The sequence below is a fragment of the Melanerpes formicivorus genome, unplaced genomic scaffold, assembly GCF_026170545.1.
Source record: "Melanerpes formicivorus ecotype bairdi unplaced genomic scaffold, bMelFor1.0.p_v2 SCAF_1, whole genome shotgun sequence".
In the NCBI taxonomy this organism is placed as follows: Eukaryota; Metazoa; Chordata; class Aves; order Piciformes; family Picidae; genus Melanerpes; species Melanerpes formicivorus.
In genome coordinates this window covers 52,348,749-52,376,337 of record NW_027142353.1, presented here as the reverse complement: position 1 = coordinate 52,376,337, position 27,589 = coordinate 52,348,749, and the positions used below count along the sequence as shown (strand labels likewise).

The following is a 27,589-nucleotide window of genomic DNA, read 5'->3' as shown; positions in this document are numbered from 1 at the left end:
TTGATTAGATAGTGTTGGTTGATAGGTTGGACTCAATGATCTCAAAGGTCTTTTCCAACCTGGTTAATTCTATTCTATTCTATTCTATTCTATTCTATTCTATTCTATTCTATTCTATTCTATTCTATTCTATTCTATTCTATTCTACTCTACTCTACTCTACTCTACTCTACTCTACTCTAATTCTTATCCCAAGGTATCTGAAGTGGTCAGCCAGTGCTGGCTGATTTGGGAGTGAATCACAGGCCTGGGAGAGAAGTGACTTGACAGGGATGTTCTTCTAAGCATTGGGACAAGCCTGTTTCCTCAGGTGATTTTGGCAAGAACTTTTCAGTGAGTGATGTTACTGGATCATTTTGGTAATTCTAGTGGCAGGTGCAATCAGGAGGAGCAAGGGGGAAGCAAAGGGGGTGGTGGTGAATTCTCTCCCTTGTTTTAGATATCTCATCTCTGTTCCTCTACAATGTGGTTGGCACCACTCACTCTCTGTGCCAATATGGTGGGGTGAGAGGAGCTACTGGAGACAACTAAAGCTGTTGTGATAGCTGCACCAAAATGGGACAGTGCCACAGGCTTCACCAGCTCTCTGCCAGGTACCATTGGGTACCATATGGCTAGGATGTCTCAGGACTGAGGCTTGTGGGGAAGTATGGGCTCCAAGCAGCATGTCCTGTCTTCCCACATGGCCCACACATGAAGAGTATGGGAGTAGACCTGTTTATATCAGGGATGTGTTTAGCATATATCCACATGATCTCTCCCAAAGGTCTCATCCCATGTTGGAGACATATGAGGACACACACAGTCCCTTTCACCATAACAAGTAAGTGACCCAGTTCTCTGTGAGGCAGCAGTGATGCTGCAAATTTTCAATTAAAAAATGCCCCAGCATGCATCCCATCCCCTAGGTGCTGATGTCTGAGTACACCAGCTGGCATACCAGGAGGGATGACTGCTCTGGGCGTGGACTTCAGGTAGCTATCAGCACCAAGGTTTGTATCTACAGGACCTGACAGAATGTTGGAGAGTGCTTGCTCAGGTCAACCTCTGCTGCTTTGCTGTTGTCTAGGTACATTAAAAGATTCATTGTGGTAACAAATGTCCTCTGTTCTCGCCATTTTGGTAGATTTGTGCAGCCTCTCTGGGTCTTTATGACGTATGTCTTAAAAAGGAATGGGGAAGAGATGCAAATGAAAATTTCAAGCCATCAGAAATAGCAGCTTCCTGTAGCATGGGAGTAAAACCTGGGCCCTGCACTTCAGCTTCAAGTGATAGGAGATGCTGAGCTTTCCATGCAGTCTACTGAAATCAGCAAGTGCAGGAGGCCCTATGAAAGAAGTGATTGTATCCTGGCTGTATCTGCCCTAGGAGAGGGGACAGGCTCAGGCCCAGGTTCAAGCATCCCCTGGCACAGCTTCACCTCAGAGCCCTCCCTGAGATGCTCTTCCTCCTGGAAGAGTAACTCCCTTTCTTGTTTGGGAGATGGCTGTGGGAGGGGAACTTGCCATATACATAAGAGCTCTCCTGTGGAGCTTGCTGACAGGCAAGAGAACACACCCCAGTCTGTTTTGTTCACAGCATAAATCATAGTGTCAAATTTGAATTTAGCTTCCCTAAGGATGGCCCAGAGAGTTTTGGCCTGTAACTCTGCATGTCTAGCTGCAATGAAAACACATGTAAATAGAGCAAAGAATGATACAAGAGCTTAGTATCTGCACTGTCTCATCCTTCTGTACACCATCACCCCAATCAAGAAGTGGTCACCATGAGCATGGAGGAGTATTGTTAGGGAATCTACACTTGTCTCCAGTTAATTAGTTTCTCACCCAAGGACTACTGATTGTGTTATCTCATTCCAGGAAAGAGTTACTCCCACCAGCAGTGTAATTTATCAGAGCTCTGAACGAAACGAGTTGCCAGCCTGCAAACCCCTCATGCCCATGGGATTTTCATTTCCTGGGGGTGTGGCTTTCAGGTGGCTGCTTTTGGACTCTCAGATTACTTTGCTAGGCTGAAGCAGTTTACACAATACACAAAATGTGTATCTGCAAGTCAATATGAACCCATCTGAAATGTGCCTGAATAAAAAGTTTAGCACTGAAAGTGTGCAGGTTTTGGTGGTCATGGTGCTGGACTGCATTAATATGGATAAAGGCTTCCTTCTATGCATATGTGATGACAAGTGAAGATGCAATTGTCCCATACATGCCATTGCAGGGCTGTAAATAGAATTCTCTAGAGCCTTCACCTCCAACACTAAACTGAGGATAATTTCCCTTGGAATGGCTGGAGAGCTGGATAAGTATTCACTAAAACATGCTGAAAGTAAGAGAGTAAGGGATGCTGATCATTAGAGTGTTTCACAGTCAAGATAGAGAGCATTTTCAGTCCATGGAGAGACGGATAGAGAGAGGGAGTGCAAGTCCAGAATATGTGAAGATAGGAGCTTCATACAGCCTTGCTGCTGGGCTTGTTTTCTGTGCTATTGATCCAGGGAATTGGTAAAACTGGGCTGGGGTGGTAAAGGCTGTAATCCACATTCATCATTTATAGCCTGCTCATATCCAGGCAGATGCATCTACCCCATCCTTCTCAGATCCAGAGAGCTGCTGCATTTCACAGTCGTGGGAAGCTCTATCCAGCTGCATGATCCAAACATTTTGAAGTGAAACATGGTGCACCATATTAACTTGGTTCAGACGATCAGCTTTAAACATCTGAATCTCATTTCTTGACGCTAATTTCTCCTGCTCAATCTTTATTTCAGCTGTGTGGAATTCTCAGACCTTTCTGACCCAGACTTATCATTTCCTGATGTTTTATTGCTAAGTCGTTGAGGTTTCAGGGAGGCTGATATTTCCACAATGTGCACACCTTTGGTAGTACTCATGGCCTGGGTGTCAGACTGAACTTTTCATATGCTCTGTATCTATCACTGTCTCCACTGCTGTGTCCTCTGCAGTTTCACCATTCAGCACATTTATTTGCCTGCCCATTGATGCAGTCCTCCTTAAGATGTGGTTATTATTTAAGGCTTTTCAAAAGCTTAGCCTTTGCACACTACAAAACTCGATCTGAGCCTACATCCATTCTTGTCACTCATGTACAGGTTCCATCTGCTCCCCTTTCCCTCTCCTGTTGCTGCTTGCCACATCCAGACCACATGCTGCTTATTTGTTGTACAAGAGGCATTTCTGCACACACGCTTTGGAAAGTGTGGCTTAGTGCTTTGTTGTTCACATGCATCTTCTTGCTTAAGGCAAGTTTGATCAGTAATGATTGTGTTGTCTACTGACATCTGGAATAAACCAGGGTACTGTTAAAATATGACTGGAGGAGAGGAGAAGGGCCTTTGATAAAGCAATTACACAATTTCTGCCAGCTTTGTGATCATTCTGCACTGCCACCACTCACCCAAATTCTGTAGTTGCCTGAGGATAAATCCAGATCCTAATATCACTTACAGCAATGTAAGGTCTGCTGTGCCCTGCATGAAGTTACTCCATCTTGGTAAGGATGCACCAGCACCTCGTAAGCTCCTCTCTCTGGTGAGGTGAGTGGATGGGACCGTCTAGCACTGCTTTCCAATAAGGCATCCTTAGTTCCTGCTTCAGATCTCCTTCACAGGTCCCTAGTGGCACCTTTGCATCATAGCTACATACTTCTATTGGGGGGTGGGAGGGAGTGGGAAATGCTTACAGAAACTAGTTCTGGAAGTGAAGTCAGTGCTAGGAAGGTCTATAAAGATACTTTCCTTGCAGGAGCTGAGCTGATGTCTAGCAGCTATCCCAGTGCACAGACTGGAGCAGACCCAGAGCTATGTAATGACAAGGGAACTGACAGAAGCATATCCCCCAGGAGTCTCCTCCATTCCTGTGGTGAGATTGGAGTATCTGCAAACAAATCACATTGGATGCAACTCCCAGTAATGTTCCTGGATGTCTGCAGCAGGGATGGCACAGAGGCCACTACACTGGGTTATTGCTACCCAGGGATTTCCTGCAACAGGAAAATCCCCACCTGCCCCAGATCTCTGGTTTCCCACCTAGAGACCAGCCTATAGTGATGATAATTTCTGTTACTGGAGAAAACAAAGGTTATAGAAGCCCACGAGTGGTTGAAACAGACCCAGTTTCTATCAGAGACTTATTCTGATGAAAGCTTTCCCTACAAAAGACAGTGTCTGTCTCTGACACAGAGTCTGCTATTCCCTTTCCAAGACAAGAGGCAAGCAGCCACACAGCTCAGCTTGCATCCCTCACGTGCAGGCAGATGCTGCATGCTTGGCAGTTTGTCTCCTGAGCATGGCAGCAGGCACACACTCTAAAGCACTGGAGACCTGATGACAAGAGCCTCATTTGGGAGGGCTGCTGAAAAGATTACATGAACACAGCAACATACAGACCCTTCCACTTCTGTCTGTGGGCTACAGCTCATGTGTCTCATTCCACTTCATGGCTCCCTTCTCACCCAGTCCCCTCTGCAGGTTAGCAGAAGTGGTAAGGAGACACAAGGTCCCCTTTCCGTAAGAAGATGCAGGCAGGAAGAGCCAACTTTTGTTCACACCAAAGTATTCAAAGACAAATATTTTGTTTACCACCCTGTACTACAGGATCTCAGGATCACAGGATGTTACGGGTTGGAAGGGACCTCCAGAGATCATCGAGTCCAACCCCCCTGCCAGATCACATAACCATATAATCTAGTGCAGGTCACACAGGAATGCATCCAGATGGGTCTTGAAAGTCTCCAGAGGAGACTCCACAACCTTTCTGGGGAGCCTCTTCCAGTGTTCCATGACCCTTACAATAAAGAAGTTCCTCCTCCTGTTGAGGTGGAATTTTCTGTGCTGTGGTTTATATCCATTGCCCCTTATCCCAAAGTTGGAGACCATTAACTGGTTAGCGAGGAGGCATGATGGATACAAAAGAAGAGAATGGAGCTCTTGGCAAGCCATTGCAGAAAGAAGGCATGTAGGAACAGACATCAAGCAAGTGCTTAAAAGAGATACTCAAGAAAAACAAGAGCTTTAAGTGACATTTGAGTATGGGAAAGAAATCAGTGTCCACGCTTTCCATTGGTGTTTAGAGTGCTAAAAGCAGAAGTAGTTACTGGAGTCTGGACAGGAATTTGAGGCTCAGCTCTCACCCAAATTGGATGAGAAATTATTCACTTGATTCACAAACTCACTGGCAGAAGAGATCTTATTTTGTAGAATTTTGGGATGGGTTTTTTTTTGGTGGGGTTTTTGTTTGTTTGTTTGTTTGTTTAATGAATTCCTTTTTAAGTGGGGGAACTAATGGCTTTTATTTTCCTGTGGGTCTGCGATCCTTGCTTCATAGTTGCTTCCCTTCTCTCCCCTCCTCCTAAAGTGAAATAGCTGCAACAAGCCCAAACCTTCTCTCCCTGTATGCTGTAAAACTCCTCATTAAGCAGCAGTCAGGTACATATATATTGTCTGACCAGCCAATGCATGCATAGGGTCAGTAAGAGTGTGCACACACTCACTACCCAGTTGGCTGCTGGCTGCATTCCTCTAATTAAGATCTCTACCCCTCATCCAGCCATCAATTCACACCCAATTTAGAAAGGAAGTCGATAGCTTTCAAAAATTCTACCTTTCTGTCCTACGTGAAATCAGGTAAAAATTACTGATGGAGCCAGACAGACTGATTGAACCTGAGCTATAAAAGTTCTGGGGCATTGGCCTCGGATGTACATGTAGCAGTCCAGATTCTGGAATTAATTTCTCTCCCTCTCTTTTTCTCAGCTATTTTTAACCTGGATGCGTTCTGCGATTTGTTTCCCACACAGCACTGAAACTGGTGCAGCTGAGAGGTGAGTCAGTGGTGGGAGAGGGGAAGGGGAAAGCAGGGGATGCTTATGTTGGCCCTGCTGCAGAAAGAAGTGCTCGGCAGCAAAGCTGGTGAGGGGTTTGGAGCACAGACCTAATGAGGAGAGGCCGAGGGAGCTGGGGTTGTTTAGCCTGGAGAAGAGGACACTCAGGGGTGACCTTATTGCTGTCTACAACTATCTGAAGGGAGGTTGTAGACAGGTGGGGGTTGGGCTCTTCTCCCAGGCAACCACCAACAGAACAAGAGGACACATCCCAAGCTGCACCAAGGGGAAGTTTAGGCTGGATGTTAGGAAGAAGTTCTTGACAGAAAAAATGATTGCCCATTGGAATGGGCTGTCTGGGGAGGTGGTGGAGTCACCATCACTGGAGGTGTTTAGGCAGAGACTGGATTGGGTGCTTGGTGCCATGGTTTAGTTGATTAGATAGTTTTGGATGATAGGTTGAACTCGATGATCTCAATGGTCTTTTCCAACCTGGTTAATTCTATTCTATTCTATTCTATTCTATTCTATTCTATTCTATTCTATTCTATTCTATTCTATTCTATTCTATTCTATTCTATTCTATTCTATTCTATTCTCTAATAAGTGACACCCTCTCAGATCTGTACAATGTGGAGCCCCACACCACCCTACAGAAAAGTCATGAAGATAAATATATTCACAGTCCTCAAGTTCTCAGATATAGGGCAAAAAGGGCTAGAGAAATCATGACACCCTGTAAAAAAAATCAACCACCAAACAGCAGAAACAGTGGCCAGTTTTGAAACGTGATATTCTCTGCCATAGTTCAGCATCTCAGTACTGCCCACATTCCAGTGGGTACATCTCAAGACATTTTTCTGTGGAGGGTCTCCTAAGAAAAGTCCTTTCTGTGGCAGCCCAGTCACTGTACAGAGTGCACATCAGCTCACGGGATCAGTTCTCGAAGTCTATCCATACAAACCTAAGACGTGGAAGAACAGAGGTTTTATCTGGAAAACACGTAGGGAAAAGCTTCTTGAGTGCTAATTTCTGACATGTGACCCCTAATTGTGAAACATTTTTCTTCAGTTAACTATGGGCAATTATGATGTGCAAGATCTGCCTTTTACCCCTGTGTTGGGTTTAACACTGTTAGACATGAAAGGAAAAGAGGATTAAAAGGGAAAGATGCTACAGTAAACAGCCCTTCAGGGTAGGAGGGAAAACAACAGTAACTCTCTCAAACAGAACACAAGGATGCCCTTAGGAAAAGGTTTTGAAAGTGCCCTGCGTTTAGAATTTAATGAGTCAATAGATCTCAAACACTGCGTTGAAGACTGACAATGCCAGCTTTAACGTCTCGAGCATGCACCACAACTGAGGGGAGACAAAGGGAATTTTTAATGAGCAATAAACGGACTAATGTTTTTGGATGTAAAGCTGCAAATGGGTTAGTTCTGATGGAATGTGGGTTTGTGGCTTTACTGTGTTGAGTTCAGTTGCCCTACTCTTTTGATGAGGCACCACTTTTTCCTCTAAAAAGGGAAAAAAAGGGGAAAAAAAAAGAAAAAAGAAGAAGAAAAAGGTGGTCTTAGTAAATAATTCTCCTTTGAGCCATAGTAAATCTATTTGGTATAGAGTATGCTGGTTTTGAGGGCTGTGTAGGCATGTACTAGACAGTCTTACCACTATCCTGTTATGCCATACCTATCTCATGTTGCTTGGATATCTCTGCCCCTGCAGTGTTGCAAGATCACTTTGCATAGACATCCCCATGCCGGTGAGAGGCTGACAGGCAGGCAGCAGCAGCCCTTTCCACCAGCAGGTAACAGCAAAAGCGCTATTAGCCCTGCTGCAGGCATGCCCCCCTTGTGGCTGGTGGATCCCAGCTGAGATCCTAGAATTAACATGTCTCTTTGGAGCAGACCTGTACTGTCCTATGGTGGTGTACTTCAGTTGCTGTGTTCCTGGATGTCAGGCATTTTGGAGGTAAGGCAGTCATATCTACAGCTTTTGTACAGCTCCTGCCACAGCCTGCTGACCCTCAGGGTCCTCTGCACAAGGAGGAGTGTTTAGTATCTCAGTAGCTTTCACAAGTATGACCATGCCTTTGTGGCCAAAGGAAGAGCCCCAGCTGGAGCTCCCAAAGGCAGGTCTCCCTTTCCTGCACCCAGAATTGACTCAAGGCATAGCTGAAGCTACCTCCTGAGGGTGGCAGACATCCTGTTTCTTCTATGCCTGGAGAGACCAATAGCAACATTTCTGATGTAAGCAGCTCAGCTGTGCCTACTGCCCCTGGCTAAAGGGAAGAAGCCAAGTCACCTATTCCCAGCTGACTCTTGCCGATCCTCACACCTCAGAAATGCATTTACTGCTTCACAAACCTTCTTCCTACTCCCCATTTTGCCCAAAACTCCTCTGCCTTTGCCACAACATTGACACAGGCCTGCCTACACCAGAATAAGTTACCAGCCTAAAAAGGGAAGAGAGAATCAGCTCCTTAAGCTTTAAGACACCCAGACATGAGGAAGCACACGCCAAGCCGTGACAGAATACATTAGTTGCACCTCCACACCCTTATCACAACTCCTTTCTGGTTCACTCACCCTATTCCTAAGGGTCAGCTACCACCTTCCAATGCTTTCTCAGTAAAAAACACTTAGTTTAATTTTTCTTCTCAATCATTATGTTCTACCTCTTCAGAGCAACTAAAATCCCACTCTGCTCACACCTTCCTGCCAGTCCCAGCCCCTCAGAGCTACTGATTGTACTGCTCCTTGGAAGCCTCTCATCCTTCTTGCCTGCACTCAGCCTCTCTCCATACGATGTCCTGACCTAGTGCAGCATCTGTTCTCTCTGCAGAGGAGGTGCCTGCACCCTGCACAGATCACTTGACTCTCTGTCCCTGCAAACTTGAATGTTTCAACACTTGGACAGGCTTGGCTCCTCTATGCCCTCTTCCTCCTGTCTCAGAGCATTTTTCAGTACATTCCCAGTCTCCTCCTTGTCATCAGCTTCTGGATCAGTCTTTCTTGAGCTTATTCCTATCTAAGTGACAGGATGCCAAACAGGCACATAACCTTTTACTTGACTTCCACCAGGGAAGGCAGCTTTGAGCTGATAAAGGTATTATTGAGGCCAACTCTCCTGCTATGTCAGTGATGACACCATGTGGGGTCAGATGTGCTGTGCCTTCTCTTTACCAGGAAAAATGCTAGCTTTCAACTATCCAAAAGCAAGAACTGCATTTAGCCTACCTTTCATGAACAGATACACACATACATATATGCACATATGGACATATATATATTTGCTCTACTGAATCTTGTCCAAGATCTGTCATCCTCTGAACAACTGGAGCATGAAAGTACAAGAAATGGAGGATATTGAGCTGCTCTATGTGCTCTGATTGAGAGAGATTGCTTGCACCAGTGGCCGTGTTCAGTCCCATCTCTGAGCACTCAGAGAAAACTCTTGAGTTCAGCTTTCTTCTGGCTGATAAAGTTGGCATTGTGAAGAAACCAGAAATACTAGTCCTGCTCAAGAGCTGTGCTGCACCCCAGGTGAGAATAGGAACAAACTTCTCCCTCCAAACGAAAGTGAAACAATAAGGTATTCTCAGTGCAGCCCCAGGTGGAAGGCCCTGCTTGCTGGAGGTCCATACAGTCCGTGGCTCCAAGGGCAACAATGTGAGACTGGGGACAGGTAGAGCAAGGAAACATAACTCCATCCGGACAAAGGGTTTGCTTATGGTGCAGAACCAAAGAGGAGTTTCAGCACTGTGCCTTCCATAGGTGAAAGTTAGGTCATCTTGATGCCTCATTGGATTTGACTCACTGAGAACAGAATCACATTAAGCACAAGGTGAAACGCAGGGGAAAGGAACTGCATGGGCTGGTGTATGCAGATAAGCAGGTGGAAAAGGTGGGTGCTCCAATACTGCTGTGACAAGCATTGAATAAAGAAGGAGAGTTTGAAGAGGGCTAGGGAAAAAATCAAATTTCTCCTTATCATGCATGAGATGGAATATAGATCAAGGGCATTTTTCAGTGAGAGGAGGAAAGCCCCCATGTTAGAAAATGTGCCTCCATTTCCCATCTTCATCCACTGCCCTCCTGGCAAGTTGCAATATCAAGTGTGAAACACCAGCCTTGGTGGATGTCAATTTAGCAATCCCCAAATTCAAGCGAATGTCAAGTCCTATCAGAAACCAGGGAATAGTCAGTTTCCCAGCTTGTTTCCTGCTCCTTCTATGCCTTGCCTTATGCTAAACATGGATTTTTGTCTTCAGAAAAAGACACTTGGACTAAACAAAAGTCATGTTACCACCCCTGAAAAGCCACAGCCTGACATCCCTCCCCTTCAGCGCCCTCACTGCAGTGTGGTGTGAGGCACAAGGCTTCTGGCCAAGTACAGGGGTCAAACTCAGAAAAAAAGCTCCTGAGACTCTGGAGCACTGCTGACTGTAATGGAGAAGCTGCTCTCCAGAACTCACCAACATGGCCCAAAACCTCTGTGGCTGCACAGTCAGAGACCCAAAGACAGACCTATAATGTGCTATGGAAAAAAAACAAACCAGGAGTTGCAAGGGTCTGACATCCTGCCATAGCAGGGACTGTTTGGCAGGTGTTTTAGAGTGAACACATCTAGACCCCTAACTCTGTTCCTGTCCAAAACTGGTGTGTGTTTTTCCTTGGACAGTGCCCAACCTACAGTTAGCGTTTTCCACACAAAAATTCCTGGTTGGTAAACTTCCAAGAAGTTCTATGTTTGATTCAATGAAGAATGGCAGCTTTCCATGGAAGTTTTCTCCTTCTTTGCTCCATTTTCCTCTGCCCCTACCCCTCTGCCTTCCGTATCCCCCACTCTCCCAATAATTTTTTGTTTGGAAATGCTACCTAGGGGCCCCATGGGTATCAGAGTTCAACTGTCCTGTAGGAGGTTGGATAGTTACTTTTGTGGTGCTTTTTCATCTGGGGGTGTCCCAGTCTTTACTTTTTGATTGAACTGTTTTTCCCTTCTCTTGAAGAGAGCACAATGGAGGCTCTGCTATAGACTTCTGAAAATTCTCATGTTTTTAAACACTGTGCTGTTGCTCCTGTCACTTGTGACCATGAAGGGTGAGGTGCAGAGTCACAGCTGTGGAGAAGCCACTGGAATCCACCACTCTATGGTCAGAACAAAGATGTACTGATGTGCAATCTCTTTGGAGTGGGCGCTAAGCACAGGTCTTGCAGGAAGCATCTTACTCTCCTGCATCCAGGTTCACCTACTTCTGCATGTGAGTGGTCTCATAGCCTGCAGACCACGTCCTAAATATCTGGAAGTTGCAGGAGCATGCCATCTTCTTACTGGCTCCCACGTTCTGATACATTTCTCAGCAGTTTTTGTCCCATTCTGTGTCTCCAGGGTCCTCAGTGTGCAAGAATTGAGCTTCTTCCAAGTCATAACTTGTTCACTCTCACAAATAGAATCGCTTTGGCCAACAGCCAGGACTGCAATAAAGGCCAGGCAGCTTAGAAGCACCTCAGCTTTGGGAAACCCTGCTGGGCTGTAAAAGCTTCCCACAAACCCAAATCATATCTAGCAAGGCCTTTTTGATAATTCTTTGGCACAATCCCCATATTCACTGAGCTGCTTTTCCATACGAAGTATTTCCAGGTGGGTTATTAGGTCCTGTATCACTTCCATCTTGTACCCTTTTGCAGTTGAAAAAGCCCTTCCTTAGAACATGCTACTTTTCAAAGGAAAACAATTATTCTCCTTTATGTTTCTGGTTCCTCTAAAACAGAAGGATACTTTGCAAGACATAAACTGCTCCTGCCAAGTAGCACAGGGACCTCATCTCCCCACAGTGCTTCTGCTCATAGAGGACTATCAACCAGGGAGAAAATGTGTATTTCCACAACAAGAGTGGTGCTGGTACGAGTACCAGTGTGAACAGTTATGCTAGTATGAAGGTGCCACACTCTGTCAAATCTGGTTTCCTTTCCTGTATTTTTATAGCAGCGTCAGTGCAGCTGCATTTGAGACTGTGCTTCTTTAACTGCACCAGAGAGGCTTAAAGAAAAGAGCTGAGTCAAGTGTGTACTGCAGCCGCCTCCTGGCTGAGCCATGTGTGAGGAGGCAGGAGCCTGGCCCCATGAACCACTTTCAGCTTCAGGTATGCACACTTAGGCAGTTTTACCTGTGGGCACATAAGATTCATCAGTAAAACTTAGCATTGCCAGGAAAAGCTGTATCTACATGAGGACCTCATAGTGTAAGACAGCAGAGCTTTGGTTGTGTTCTGGAGGGCTGGTTTGCTGCACTCCTTGTGATGAAACAGGCAAGGAGACCATTGGCTGACATGTTATTTTGGCCTGTTGTGACAATCTGTCTGATATGAACAAGGGTATTGAAAACGGGCTGCAGGGTAAGATCTGCAGATGTATAACGAGATATAGCATGAGAGAAGTGGGTAAAGAAAGGACAGAGTTGTGCTTTGAAAATTGTCAGAACTACAAAGTGGTTTGTTGATGAATTGTCTTTGGAGTCTCTGCCACCAAAGAGAATGAAGAGAGGTGAAGACAGCACAGTACAAACCCCAGAGGTTTCTGTGAGTTAAACCAAACTGTTTCACTTTGAGACACTTTCATGCAAGATGATTTTGACATATGTCTTTGGGAAAAAAATAACTGAGACCAGTAAAATCTGACCAGGCAGCAAGTGCTCTGGTTTTGACACAGAGCTGCCAGTGAAACCTCCCACTCCAGGGAGGCTTACCTCATCACTGGCTGCAGGATGCATGCACCAGCCAGCATCTCCTTTACACCACTGCTAGAAACAGGTAGGTCCTTATAGGAGTTCTTTCAGCTGCATGCCACCTCAGCAAGCCTATACTCCTGGCTGCAGTGAGGCTAAGGGGGCTGCGCCACTGCACAGATGTTTTGCATTGGCATGACTCAGGTTCACAGTCACGTAGCTGTCCTGCACGATTTTCCTCTCAGCCTTCCTCCTCACTTTCCATTCCTGATACCTTTATCTTTTTTTCCCTGAACACACCCCTGCTAAGTACTGCTGCCTGGCAGGGATGGTCTTACCAGGCACCAAGCCAAAGCTCCTGCCCTCAGCCCACTCCTCTCAGTCAAACAGACTTGGTGATACAGTATCAAAGCTGGTCTGGTTTGGGGAACAAACTGGGGACTGGAGTCTTGGAAAAACTGTGGCATTAGCAACCTTGGCAGAGCCCTGGGAGCCTGGTGCTCTTGTGGGAGAGCAAAAACATGGCAAGAGCTGTTGCAAAGAGACCTTATTTTTCCTCTCAGTGAGTAGTAGAAAGCCCCACCCAAGTTTCACTCCTCGCTTCCACTCCATTATAAAAAACAATCAAAACCAACCAATAAATAAATAAATAAAATCAGGGTTCCTTGCTCGGTACTGCTCTTGCTGCCATGTGACCTAGGCATGTATTAAGTTGTTGATACTTGGGTGGTTTTGGTTTGCTTTGTTTTATAGGATCAAATTCATGGCTGCTGCAGAAGCCTGCGTAACTTGTCAGAGCAATTTTCTACCCTGGCGAGTTACACAAGCTGGGGAGCTTCTCCCTGCCCCAGGGCATCCTACCTATCTCTGCCTTCTCCCTTCACACGTGGCTCCTCCTCTCTGTCCTTCTGCAAAGGCATGGGCTGTGCTCGTCCTTAGCAAAGCAGGCGGAATTCCTCCCAGCTGCACCGTGGAGCTTGACGAAAGACCCCCTTGACGAGGCAGTAGTTTCTTCCTGCTTTTCTCTCCATTGGGACAGGGGCTTAAATAAACAGGAACGATGAGCCTCAACTCGAAAAAAAACCCAATCCAGCCTCAGAGCGTGCTTGCCAACCTGCAGTGTGCACTGGGATTGATTTCCGCTGGCAGTCTGCAGGGCTGTGCCTGTGCAGATCTGTTTAGTCATGTTGCGCGGCTCAGCTGGACGGGGCTCTTTGCTTCAGCGCTGCTGTTTGTTCTCAGCTCTCCTGAGCCACGGGGAACCACCATGTTGTAACCAGGTCTCTTCTATCTGTGGCAGGCAGGTACTCCAGGGGATGGAAGGGACGATGCAGAGCCTTTTTAGGAAGGCAGGTCTTAGCAAGGGGACACCCTTCTACTTAAAGCACAGGAATAACGGTGGCCCTACGTGTAGGGCTGTCTTGTGACCAGTGTGCGTAGTATTGGACCAAGTCATAGAATCATAGAATCAGTAAGGTTGGAAAAGACCTCAAAGATCATCAAGCCCAACCTGTCACCCAAGACCTCATGACTACTAAACCATGAAGTCCCAACTGTTTTTCAGGTCTCAACAGAGGTCAATAAAAGAGGTCAAGAGGTTTTCTCAGGTCTCGGTGGATAATGGCGGGAGCCCCCGTGGCAGTGACTGACTTTTCTACAAATGAAGGCGGAAAAGGACCTGGGGGTACTGCTTGACAGTAGGATGAACATGAGCCAGTAGTGTGCCCAGTTGGCCAAGAAGGCCAAGGCATCCTGGCCTGTATCAGGAATGGTACGGCCAGCAGGAGCAGGGAGGTCATTCTCCCCCTGTACTCAGCACTGGTCAGGCCACACCTTGAGTACTGTGTCCAGTTCTGGGCCCCTCAGTTTAGGAAAGATGTTAAGATGCTGGAGTGTGTCCAGAGATGGGCAACAAAGCTGGTGAGGCGTTTGGAGCACAAGCCCTATGAGGAGAGGCTGAAGGAGTTGGGGTTGCTTAGCCTGGAGAAGAGGAGGCTCAGGGGAGACCTTATTGCTGTCTACAACTACCTGAAGGGAGGTTGTAGCCAGGTGGGGGTTGGTCTCTTCTCCCAGGCACCCAGCACCAGAACAAGAGGACACAGTCTCAAGCTGTGAAGGGGGAAGTTTAGGCTTGAACTTAGAAAGAAGTTCTTCACAGAAAGAGTGACTGGCCATTGGGCTGCCCAGGGCAGTGGTGGAGTCACCATCACTGGAGGTGTTCAAGAAAAGCCTGGGTGGGGCTCTTAGTGCCATGGTCTAGTTGATTAGTTAGGGTTGGGTGATCAGATGGACTTGATGATCTTGGAGCTCTCTTCCAAGCCATTTAATTCTGTATCCTATATTCTATAAGGGGCAAACATTTGAGATGCTTTCACTATTCTCTGCTGCTAGAGTTGGCCTGGAACCAGGTCAGCACCTGATCTCAGATGAAGTATTTATGACCCTGGAGCTCAGCCATAGGTGCATGGTTACACAGAAGTACTACTGGGAATCAATGCTGCACTGTTTGTCCTTAGCACGATGGAGGAAGCTCAGGAGATGCAAAATGTCTGAGTTTCCCTGGTGGTAATTACCAATTAGCACCTTTGTGACTTTTTAAGGCAGAAGAGGAAAGATACATTGTCAGAGCTACCAATGTCCCCAGTCTGCCCTGAATCTGGATGTGCTACTAAGTGATGCAACACAAACCTTGCCTGGGATTTGACTTAAACTACAATCAACCTTTTTGTTCACAGTAGTAGGTGCCATCCTCTCTCATGGGCTTTAACTACTCATGCAGTTGTTCCTAGCAGCCTGAAGTAACCCCTCCACTCTTTCTCCAGGGTTCAATGCTCTTAGCCTGTACCTGCAGACACCGCCACGCCATGGAGATCTGACACAGTTTGTGAAGTAAGGAATGAGTGTAACTGGTACCGTGATTGTGATCTCTATCTCCCCTGTACAAAAAAAATGTTTCTCTGTCCATCTGGGGGCCACTCTTCAGTAAGCAAATGTGCACATTGGCCATATGACAGTGATACAGTATCACAGTATCACAGTATAACTTAGGTTGGAAAGGACCTTGAGGATCATCGAGTCCAACCTATCAACACAGACCCCATGACTAGACCATGGCACCAAGTGCCATGTCCAATCTCCTCTTGAACACCTCCAGGGACGGTGACTCCACCACCTCCCTGGGCAGCACATTCCAATGACGAACGACTCGCTTGGTGAAGAGCTTCCTCCTCACCTCGAGTCTAAACCTCCCCTGGTGCAGCTTGAGACTGTGTCCCCTTGTTCTGGTGCTGGTTGCCTGGGAGAAGAGACCAACCCCTTCCTGGCTACAACCACCTTTCAGGTAGTTGTAGAGGGCAATGAGGTCACCCCTGAGCCTCCTCTTCTCCAGGCTAAACAATCCCAGCTCCCTCAGCCTCTCCTCATAGGGTTTGTGCTCAAGGCCTCTCCCCAGCCTTGTTGCCCCTCTCTGGACACGTTCAAGTGTCTCGATGTCCTTCTTAAACTGAGGGGCCCAGAACTGGACACAGTACTCAAGGTGCGGCCTAACCAAAGCAGAGTACAGGGGCACAATGACTTCCCTGCTCCTGCTGGCCACACTATTCCTAATGCAGGCCAGGATGCCATTGGCCCTCTTGGCCACCTGGGCACACTGCTGGCTCATATTCAGGTGGCTGTCGATCAGCACCCCCAGGTCCCTCTCTGCTTGGCAGCTCTCCAGCCACTCTGACCCCATACAAACTGTTGTACTCTCCCACTGCCACGTGGCTTTAGCTGGCTTGTTAAACTGTGTATTTCTCACTGGAAATAAACATAGTATTTCCCTATAGGTGGTTTGGTTTGTTTCTGTCAGACAGAAAGTCCTGGAGACAATAGTGGACAAAGTACTTGCTTTTCCTCCTCCCCCTTCACCACTTGTGTACTTTGCCACTCTGTCTTCCCTCTTCTTAGAACAGTAAATCTTTGACCAGAACAGTTTATCATCACCTCTTTTCATACTGCCTGGATTTGAATAAGAAAGTCACAGACTCTAAAACTCACTGCAAACTCCTTGAGCTGTCCCATTCTTTGTCAAAAAACAAACCACAAAAAAAAACCATCAAAACAACCAACAAACAAACCCCCCAAAAAATGCAGTGTTAGTGCTTTTCTATTTAAAAGATAATAATACTAAAACAAAAATCAGAGATGATACTTGGAAAAGTCACATTGCTTTGAATAGTAATTCACACTGTCAGAACCAGCTCATTTTGGTGGCTGGTGGTTATCAGAGAATTACAGAATATTTTGGGTTGGAAGACACCTTCAAAGATCATCTAATCCACACCCCATGCTCTGGGCTCTGGCCACCCTGCTCTAGTGTGGGGTGTCCCTGCCCATGGCAGGGGGGTTGGAACTAGATGATCCTTGTGGTCCCTTCCAACCCTGACTGATACTGTGATACTATGATCTTTCACTGGATCATCCAACCTGACTTCCAGTGATGGGGCATCCACAACTTCTCTGAGCAACCAATTCCAGTGTTGAGGTGACATTCAGGGTACATCACACTCCCAGAATATGTCTATTTCTAACTTGTTTAGCTTTGCTGTATCCTGGCACTTTTGCTCACGGCTTGCGTGAGGACCCAACTCTCTTTTATGGCATGTTTGTCTGAAGATCCTGATTCTCTCCTGAAGATTTCAGGCAGTTCATGTGGAGCTCTTGTGTCTCAGACATGGGTAAGGGCTCTCTGTGCTTCATTGGCTTCTTCTTGCTGAACAGGAACCTGTGATTATATTTTTATAAATCTTACTCCCGTGGTTGGAGAAGGTTCTGTGTTGCTGTGTCACCAAACTGTCAGTGTGTAAGATTCAGTGTGTGGTATTCAGGAGCAGCCAGGGTCATTCTTTGGTTTTCGTACAGATTCATAGGTTAGATTGGGTTGGAAAGGACCCACAAAGCTCATTTTGTCCAACCCCCACTGCAGTCAGCAGGGACACCTCTAACTAGATCAGGCTGCCCAGGGCCACATCAAGTCTGATCTTGAATGTCTCCAGGGACAGGGCCTCAACAACATCCCTGGGCCACCTGTTCCAGGATTTTATTACTCTCATTGTGAAGATCTTCCTCCTCATGTCCAGCCTAAACCTGCCCTGCTCCAGTTTAGAACCATTGCCATTCATCCTATCACTACAGGCCCTTCTAAGCAGTCTTTCCCTATCCTTCCTTTAGGTCTCTTTCAGATATTGAAATGCAGATCATTACAGCTTGTTGTTGTTTGTTTAAAATTTACTTTGTGCTCTTAAGAATAGAACAGAACAGAACAGAGCAGAGCAGAGTAGAGCAGAGCAGAATAGAATATAATAGAATAGAATAGCTCTCTCTCTTCTCAAAATCATTTCTTTCTCTTTAGTAATACCTACAGGAATCACATTTATGATGGCATATATACATATATATGAATAACTGACCCTCAGTTTTCCAAATTTCAACTTAAATTTTGTGTGCTTTTTACATGTCAACAAAAAATGCCTAAAATATTTTAAGAAGGTCTCTAATTTTATAAGAAACTAATTTAAAGTGTGTGTGTGTGTGTATATATATATACATTTAGTTCCTCTCTGTTCTCCCTGCCAGTATTTTCTGCCAGGCACGTGTTTTATTCTGGCAGTGGAGGACATATATATGTCTGTTGGTCTTCTCAGTCTGCAAGGCCCATGGTCCAGGGATTACCTCTATACTTGCACAGCCACTGAGAGCAGGAGCTTGAACCTCTTCACACACATAAACAAAACCCAGTTCAGCTGATTTCATTCCCTCAAAGCATCATCTACTCACAAAAAGAGAGAGGAATATTTATGCCACTCTCAGATCTTTCCTACTTCTGCATGAAAAGTTACATAGACTTCTAAGCTAGCCAAGGGAGATACATCAAAGACACTCCTTATTCATCATCACAGTGAACCTGAAGCTGGTAGCCAGAGCTGCATTTCATAAACCCGAAGCTTTGCTGTGCAGGAGGCTTTAGCTGCAGTGAAGGGTGCCAGTTTAGAGACAAAATTCCAGCCTCTAAGCTGCAAGTCTGTTGCAACAACTCTGTTGATCAAATTAAATTTATGTTCACAATGCAGAGCCAAAAACTGTTTTTGATTGCAGCCTTGAGGGGTATTTCTTGGCTCCTGGTCAATGTTTTAAGCAATGTGCAGCTCTATAAGTCATTACCAATGTTTGAAATCTCTTCCTTCTTCTTGTTATCCTTGGAGATGTGGAATGAAGACTATTTACGTTCCCCTCATAGTTCGTTATGATTATTAAACCATAGGAATGAGGACATAAAAGTTGGATGTAGCAGGCCTGTGCTGGCTGTGTCAGCACTATTTCCTGAAGAGGAGAGTATATCAAGACAGATGGCCAAGTTTTCCTTTTATCACATTCTTCTCCTAACTGTATTTGTGTACAAAGATGCCAAGATTTCACAATGCCATGTTACAGATGTACTGTTTGCTGAAGCATTAAGAAGAGGTTTCTCATTGCCACATTACCAAGACACTTAAAGAAGTCCCTTCATTAACAATTTGTTGCTTTATACTGTCAGATTCCAGTGTCTGATCTCATCTCTGCTTGCTATCTTAGCTGCCTTCTTCCCTTCACTGGATTTAATGCTATTTTCACAGAATCACAGAATGTTAGGGGCTGGAAGGGACCTCAAATAATCATCCAGTCCAACCCCTCTGCCAGAGCAGGATCACCTATACCACATCACACAGGAACACATCCAGGTGGATTTTGAGTATCTCCAGGAAGGGAGACTCTACAACCTCCCTGGGCAGCCTGTTCCAGTGTTCTGTCACCCTCACACTGAAAACATTTTTCCTCATGTTTCCACAGAACTTCCTATTCCTCAACTTCCACCCACTGCCCCTTGTCCTGTCATTGGGCATCACTGAGAAGAGCCTGGCTCCATCCTCTTGGCACTCACCCTTTACATATTTATAAACATTGATGAGGTCACCCCTTAGTCTCCTCCTCTCCAAGCTAAAGAGCCCCAGCTCCCTCAGTCTCTCCTAAGGGAGATGTTCCACTTCCTGAATCATTTTTCTGGCTCACCTGCCCCCTGAGGCTCTACCAGCTCCTTCAAAATGGATCCTCGACCACCTCTGTGAAGTAAGGACTGAGCAAGGTCTCAGAAGAGACGAGGTGATGTAAGCACCTGCAGATATGCCACACTGTGCAACATAGCAGCTGTTTCCAGCTGGTATCACCATGTGCTCCTGTGCAGGGCCACACAGCAGTGCTGATGAGGGTAGGAAGGGGAGTATATTTGCATTAGGACCAGCAGCACAAGAGCAAAGATTGTTCAGTCAGTCTTTGACTGATCTGGCTATGCTGATCTTAGGTCCAGGGGCAGCTTGGGCTCTGTAGGTCACCTTCACTTTGTTGTGGTGTAGGTATACCCTGAGCACCTTCATGGCTTTATAGCTTGGCCCCATTTTCAGAGCAGAATCATTTACTTGAGACTTCCACATGCTTATAGGGACATTCAGGTGACCAGTAACGGAACAAGAGGACACAGACTCAAGTTGCACCAGGGGAGGTTTAGACTGGATGTTAGGAAGGAATTCTTCACAGAAAGAGTGATTGGCCATTGGAATGTGCTGCCCAGGGAGGTGGTGGAGTCACCATCACTGGAAGTGTTTAAAAAGAAACTGGATGAGGCACTTGGTGCCATTGTTTAGTTGATTAGATGGTGTTGGGTGATAGGTTGGACTTGATGAACTCTGAGTTCTTTTCCAACCTGGTTTATTCTGTATTCATGCTTCTCCATGCCTAAATCTCTTTGGAAAATGCAGGACATGAGAGCCAATGGGGAGTTTATTGTCACATCTGAGGTCTGCAAGTGTTAGTTTGCTAACCCCATTTTCAGAGGATGGAGAGACTGCTTGCTGTCATGAAGTCACTGCAGCTAGTGGCAGTGGGAACTGACAGCTCAGGCTGGAATGGATACACAGCCTGAACTGTCCTCTCCTTCCCAGGTAATCTTAAATTCAGGCTTAGCAGGTGTCCATGGTGGAACATGGCCACCTGATGGATTTGTTCCCTGGATGGAGAGGACTGAAATTTTTTGTCTATTTGTCTGTATCATTTCATAAACACTACATCCACCTTTAAATATAAATGAGATGTCTGCATGGCTCATGTGCACTTTCATGCCTTACAAATTTTGTCCCAAAAAGCAAGATTTTGCCTACTGTGCTTTTTTTGCGGGGCACATTAATTTGCACCTTCTCCCCACTGTCCATATCCTTTATCACAGAATCACAGAATCACCAAGGTTGGAAGAGACCTCAAAGATCATCAAGTCCAACCTGTCACCACAGACCTCATGACTAGACCATGGCACCAAGTGCCACGTCCAATCTCCTCTTGAACACCTCCAGGGATGGTGACTCCACCATCTCCCTGGGCAGCCCATTCCAATGATGAACAACTCGCACGGTGAAGAACTTCCTCCTCACCTTGAGTCTCAACCTCCCCTGGTGCAGCTTGAGACTGTGTCCTCTTGTTCTGGTGCTGGTTGCCTGGGAGATGAGACCAACCCCCTCCTGGCTGCAACCACCCTTCAGGTAGTTGTAGACAGCAATAAGGTCTCCCCTGAGCCTCCTTTTCTCTGCTTTCAGGTCACTGTGATGCTACATTGGAGTCTGCAGGAGCAGGAATTGTCTCATGGCTTGTCCATGCAGCACCTACAATAACGAGGTTTTAATTCAAACACACACATGTCCCTACTACATAACATGCAATGAATTTGCATAATGAAAATGGGTACCCTGGGAATGCAGCTCATTGTGGAAATAGCACCTAATATGGGAATAATTCCTAACTCCTCAGGGTTCCAGCGCTCCTTTCTGCTTTGCTCTGAGCATTCAAAGGCATGCTCACCGCAAGATGGTTTGTGTTAGGCATGATGGCATTTGCTCAATTAAATTTCAAAAATATCTAAGTGACAGCCCTGTTGGGCCACAGTCAAAGAACTTGTCCATGTTTTGTGGTGCTTAGACAATGTCGTTGGCTGGTGGCTATTGAGTTTTGAGCTCATGCATTCAACACCACATTGCTGATGGCAAATACAATTTAACTCTTCGCTCTGGAAGCCTTATCCGTAGCAGCCTAGCATTATATCCTACTTACACTATACTAGCAGAAGAGAGAGCAGCATTAAGTGGTGCTTTGATAGATATGTGGATTGCTTTCGTCAATGATGTCACTAAGTATTTTGTCAGAGCGATTCTACCAACTTTGTTAATGCTGCAGTCCCCAGGAACCAATATTCATAGCCAGAATCATGCTGCATTGGGCTCTGTACAAGACCAAAACACACATGCTCCACAGGAGCTGACTGTAAGAAAAAAATGGGTGGATATGGGCAGGATTGTGACACCAGCAGCAGGTAGAGCTAAATGTAGCATGCAGTGCTCACTTAGGCTTTTTCCTAGTAGCATTGGATTCTGACCTGCCCACTGCTTTAAAATGGTCTCAAGATTTTCTCTGTAGGTAAGTCAGGACTATGCTGTGTTTTCAGGAGCAGCAGATGTCCAGATACCAGTAAGACTATGCAAAGCTGTGTGTACATATAAAATGTTCTTGGTTCCTAGCACTGACTGGGTACTCCTCCAGCTCCAAAGCATACATGCAACCCAGTATGTGTTGCAACTTACCCCCAGCCCTCATACCAGCCTTTCTGCCACCTGAAAATGTGGTACATGCAGGTGGACAGTCTAATGGCAGCACATTCCAGCAAGGTGCAGTATTTGGTGCTTGTACAGCACTGAGGAAACTGTAGTTGTTTGTGTTACCCTTCTGTGATGCCATCTCTGCCATCCCTTTTGTCTCCATTCAGCCTGTTTTGATTATGACCATCATGGCTTCCCCAAGACCACTGCTGCAAAGAGCTTCCCAGAATGACTGGCGCTGTGAATGTGCCTGGCACAGTGAGCAGAGGCTGTGGGGCTGCTCTCTGCCAGAAGAGAACAAATGCAGCTGTCAGGAGAAGGTCATCACTGGGATGAGAAGGCTAGTAGAGGCACTTGGGCTGCTGGCATGCTCCTGGGAGGAGAGAAGCCCTGAGGCATCACTTTTGTGCCATGCCTTTACTTTGAGCTTTGAATCTGGCCTTGAGGGCGTCTCAGAGCCCAGAGACTCATTGAAGGTGGTATTTGAGCTGTGTATTCATGTGCTGTCAGTTCAATATGGAATTCAGAAGGCAAAAGTAAAGCTTTTCATCAAGAAAGCACATTAGTGGGGAAGGATTTAAAACTGGAGAGAACAGACAGACGGAACAAGTAACCCAGATGTATCCAACCAGGCAAAACAAGTTGTGTATAAACAGCCTCTTAAGCTGTTTACAAAACCCAAAAGAAAGAGAAAATGCAAAAGTTTGTTGTGGCTTTTTTCTCCCCCTTCCTGAAAGCAGAGGACACAGGCACTAGTTCATTGTCCCTTTGCCCAGTGTTGGACAGCTTGCTGTTGGTGGTGACATGGTCTGTGCCTGTGGTGCTTCGGGGTGTGGAGCTCTCTGTGTTATACAAGCAGTTCAGTTCGTCATCTAGCCGTCTCTGCTGTGTCTGCCAGATGTATCAGGGGAAGCAGAACAACTACAGGCACTCACTCATGTGACTTCTTTTTCTTCTGCCCACCTCCCTGTATCAGGAGCACCAAATTGTCCACTGCCCTTGAGCAATGTTTGTGACAGAACAAGAGGACACAGTCTCAAGCTGTGCCAGAGGATGTATAGAATCATAGAATCCACAAGGTTGGAAAAGACCTCAAAGATCATCAAGTCCAACCTGCCACCCAACACCTCATGACTACTAGACCATGGCAGCAAGTGCCACATCCAATCCCCCTTTTGAACACCTCCAGGGATGGTGACTCCACCACCTCCCTGGGCAGCACATTCCAATGGCGAATGACTCTCTCAGTGAAGAACTTTCTCCTCACCTCGAGCCTAAACTTCCCCTGGCGCAGCTTGAGACTGTGTCCTTTAGGCTGGATGTTAGGAAGAAATTCTTTACAGAAAGAGTGATTTGCCATTGGAATGGGCTGCCCAGGGAGGTGGTGGAGTCACCATCACTGGAAGTGTTTAAAACAGAGACTGGATGAGGCACTTATTGCCATGGTTTAGTTGATTAGATGGTGTTGGGTGATAGGTTGGACTTGATGAACTCTGAGGTCTTTTCCAACCTGGTTAATTCTGTATTCTGTAATCAGTCATTAACAGCAGCCTTGCTACAGCCAGGGTTCTTCTCAAGCCACTGCAGCCAAGGAAACTTCTGGGCAAGACAGAAAACAAGTTATATTTTCAGCTGCTGCAAAAAGGAAAGAACAGCCATTTTAAAATGCTGGGGTTATTTCTACCCACTACCCACCCAGGACAGCAGTGTAGAGGGATGGCTTGTCAGAAGCTGCAGCCAGTGCTGCCACAATAAGTTTACTCAGCAAATAGGCCTCTTTTTCCCAAAAGAGGGATGCCTGACAGAGGACATTCAGAGGATGCATGGGACTAGCAAATGTTACAAAGACTGGGCATGGAGTCGCTGGTCTCTGGGTAGAGAGAGAAAATGCTTCAGATAGACAGAGGATGCTTCTGTTAGCTGAAGAGGAGCCTGCTGAAGTGCCTGTGCAATGGTGTGCATGGATGGAAGCAGTAGTAAAGTCACTATAGCCAGGAACGTGGAAGAAGGAAAACATCACCCCCATATTTTAAAAGGATAAGAAAGAGGACCCTGGAAATTACAGTCCTGCTGAAGGGCAGGCAGGTCTGGCTGCGTTCAGATAATTACCTCAGCCTTCGAGCCTTGGCAGGCAGACAGGAGCCGCCCCCGGCAGCGGGACAGCCGAGCGGTGTCGGCCTTGCTTACCCTGAGCCGTAAACCTCTGGCAGCCTGGCAGCAGGGAGGGTGCTCCTCTGCTCGGGAGAAAGCTCAGTAAGGTGCTGCTCGATTCATTCAACACAGGGCAACCAAACAGTTGGGATATTCTGGTCGTTTGTTGTGAAGCGATTTCCTAACAGCAAGAGTTGTCGATGTCATCGTGCAAATGGAAGAGAGAAATCGTTTATGCAGTTGCAAAGTGTTGGTTTTTTTCTAAGATGCTATGCATTTTCGTTGGGTTATTGAAAGTGAATTTACTGTGCATTAATCTTATTGAATGTTACTACATTTTATATTTATTTTAGGTGGCCCTCCTGTATTTTACAAAGGGAAGTTTCATTGTGTGATAACTTAGTCTGTATTCTTAATATAATTTGATAAATAAAACTTGTTTTAATCAGTTTAAAAAAAAAGGGGTTGGTCTCTTCTCCCAGGCAACCAGCACCAGAACAAGAGGACACAGTCTCAAGCTGCGCCAGGGGAGGTTTAGACTTGAGGTGAGGAGGAAGTTCTTCACCGAGCGAGTCGTTCATCATTGGAACGGGTTGCCCAGGGAGGTGGTTGAGTCACTGTCCCTGGAGGCATTCAAGAGGAGATTGGACGTGGCACTTGGTGCCATGGTCTAGTCATGAGGTCTGTGTTGATGGGTTGGACTCAATGATCCTGGAGGTCCTTTCCAACCTAAGTTATACTGTGATACTGTGATACTGTGACCTGTCAGCCTCGTCTCTGCCTGGGAAGATCATGGAATAGATCCTTCTACAAGAAGTACTAAAGCATGTGGAGGACAGGGAAGGCATTCAAGACAGCCAGGATGGCTTCACCAAAGGCAAGTCCAACCTAGTGGCTTTCTACAATGGTGTAACTACACCAGTGGACAAGGGGAGACCAATGGACGTTATCCATCTGGACTTTTGTGAAGCCTTTGACACAGTCCCCCACAAAATCCTTCCCTCCAAAATGGAGAGATATGAAGGGTGGACTGTGCAGTGGATAGGGAATTGGTTGGATGATGGCATAGAAAGGGTTGCACTCAATGGCTCAGTGTCCAGGAGAAAGGTGTCAAGTGGTGCCCCTCAAGGACCAGTGCTGTTCAATATCTTCATCAGTGACACAGGCAGCGAGACTGAGTGCACCCTCGGCAAGTTTGCAACTGATACCAAGCTGAGTGGTGTGGTTGATAAGACTGAAGGACAGGATGCCATCCACAGGGACCTGGACAGGCTAGAAAGGCAGGCTGAGGAGAATCTCATGGGGTTCAATAAGGCAAAGCACAAGGTCCTGCACCTAGGTAGGGGCAATCCTCAGTATCAATACAGGCTGGGGAATAATGGAATTGAGAACAGCCCTGCAGAACAGTGCTTGGGGGTACTGATGGATGACAAGAGGGACATGATCCAAAAATGCACACTTGCAGCAGCCATCGCAACCTGGGCTGCATCAAAACAAGCATGGCCAGCAGAGGGACAGAAGTGATTCTGCCACTACTCTGCTCTGGTGAGACCTCACCTGGAGTACTGTGTTAGTCTATGGGGCCCTCAACACAAGAAGGACAGAGCCATAAAGATGATCAGAGGGCTGGAACACTTCTCCTATGAAGACAGGCTGAAAGAACTGGAGCTGTTCAGCCTGGAGAAGAGAAGGCTCTGAGGAGACCCTTATAGCTACATTTCAATATCTGAAGGGGACCAACAAGAAGGCTGGAAAACACTGTTTAGAAGGGCTTGTAGTGATAGGATGAGGGGCATTGGTCTTAAACCAGAGCAGGGTAGGTTTAGGTTGAACATAAAGAGGAAGTTCTTTACAATGAGAGCAGTAAAATACTGGAACAGGTTGCCCAGGGATGTGGTTGAAGCCCTGTCCCTGGAGGCATTCAAGATGAGACTTCATGTGGCCCTGGGCAGCCTGATCTAGTTGGAGGTGTCCCTGGTCACTGCAGGGGGGTTGGACAAGATGACCTTTGAGGGTCCCTTCCAACCCAAAGCAACCTGTCAATCTGTGGTGGATAGAAGCTACTGTGAGGATGGATGGTTAGTTGGCAACAATTAGAAATCCCTGCCACAATTGCCTCCTGTCCTGGGGTATCTCTTCTCCTACCATTTACCTGTGAGTGAAGCGACTGGACTGCCAGCACTCATGGCTAGATGATGTTCACAGGACCACAAGCCACATTTCCAGGGCAGCAGTGGGCTGGAAGAGACTCAGGTTTCTTATCTTGACTATTACTTTCTTGGAACCTCCCAGCTTATTAAACCAACAAAGCAAACTTTGCTTGCTTTTTTTTCCCCCTCTGTGAATGGATAATGAGACCCATTTTCATTTGTCCTCCTTAGAAAGGTAGGGCAGTATGCCAAGAATAGGAAAACATGTGGTGGAGGAGCACGAGGTGAAGCATGCAGCACTTGACCGAGCTGCTTTGCCTGTCTGTGCTGCCCCTGATTCACTAGAACCAGCCTCAGCTTTGGTTTCACAGATTTCACAGGCAGCTTTTCCGAGTATCCCAGTTGTCAAAGGCAGGTGTAGGGTCATCAGTCTTCTTCATACTTCTAACTTGTGTCCTAGCATCCTCCTCAGCACAGAGCTCAGAATTGCTGGTTTGGGGATCCTAGGGCATACCTTGCAAGGAGACCATAATGAGGATGGAGTGGGTTGTTGTCACCACTTCTGATAGCACATTTTATCCTGTGGAAGGAACAGAAGATGGTGGAGAACATTTGTGCCATGGGACAATGTGATCCTTCCAGTATCTGAAGGGGGCCTACAGGAAGGCTGGGGAAGGACTTCTCAGGATCTCAGGTAGTGATAGGACTAGGGGGAATGGAATGAAGCTGGAGGTGGGGAGATTCAGGCTGGATGTGAGGAGGAGGTTCTTCACCATGAGAGTGGAGAAACCCTGGAATGTGTTGTCCAGGGAGGTGGTCGAGGCCCCGTCCCTGGGGGTGTTTAAGAGCAGGCTGGATGAGGCTCTGTCCAGCCTGATCTAGTGTGGGGTGTCCCTGCCCATGGCAGGGGGGTTGGAACTAGATGATCCTTGTGGTCCCTTCCAACCCTGAATGAAACTATGAAACTATAATGTAGTGATACAACTGCCAGAGCCCCTTTGACTCAGTGCTGCT

At 46.5% G+C, this 27,589-nt stretch overlaps 1 long non-coding RNA gene across 1 annotated transcript in view; it reads left to right on the top strand.

Annotated features, from left to right (window-relative positions):
* Window positions 1-27,589, top strand: part of LOC137443525 (uncharacterized) — a 75,607-nt gene that overhangs the window by 31,976 nt on the left and 16,042 nt on the right. Inside the window, exon 2 of the long non-coding RNA XR_010987910.1 lies at window positions 5,771-5,838. This is a non-coding gene — a long non-coding RNA (uncharacterized lncRNA). The remainder of the gene's footprint in view (window positions 1-5,770; window positions 5,839-27,589) is intronic.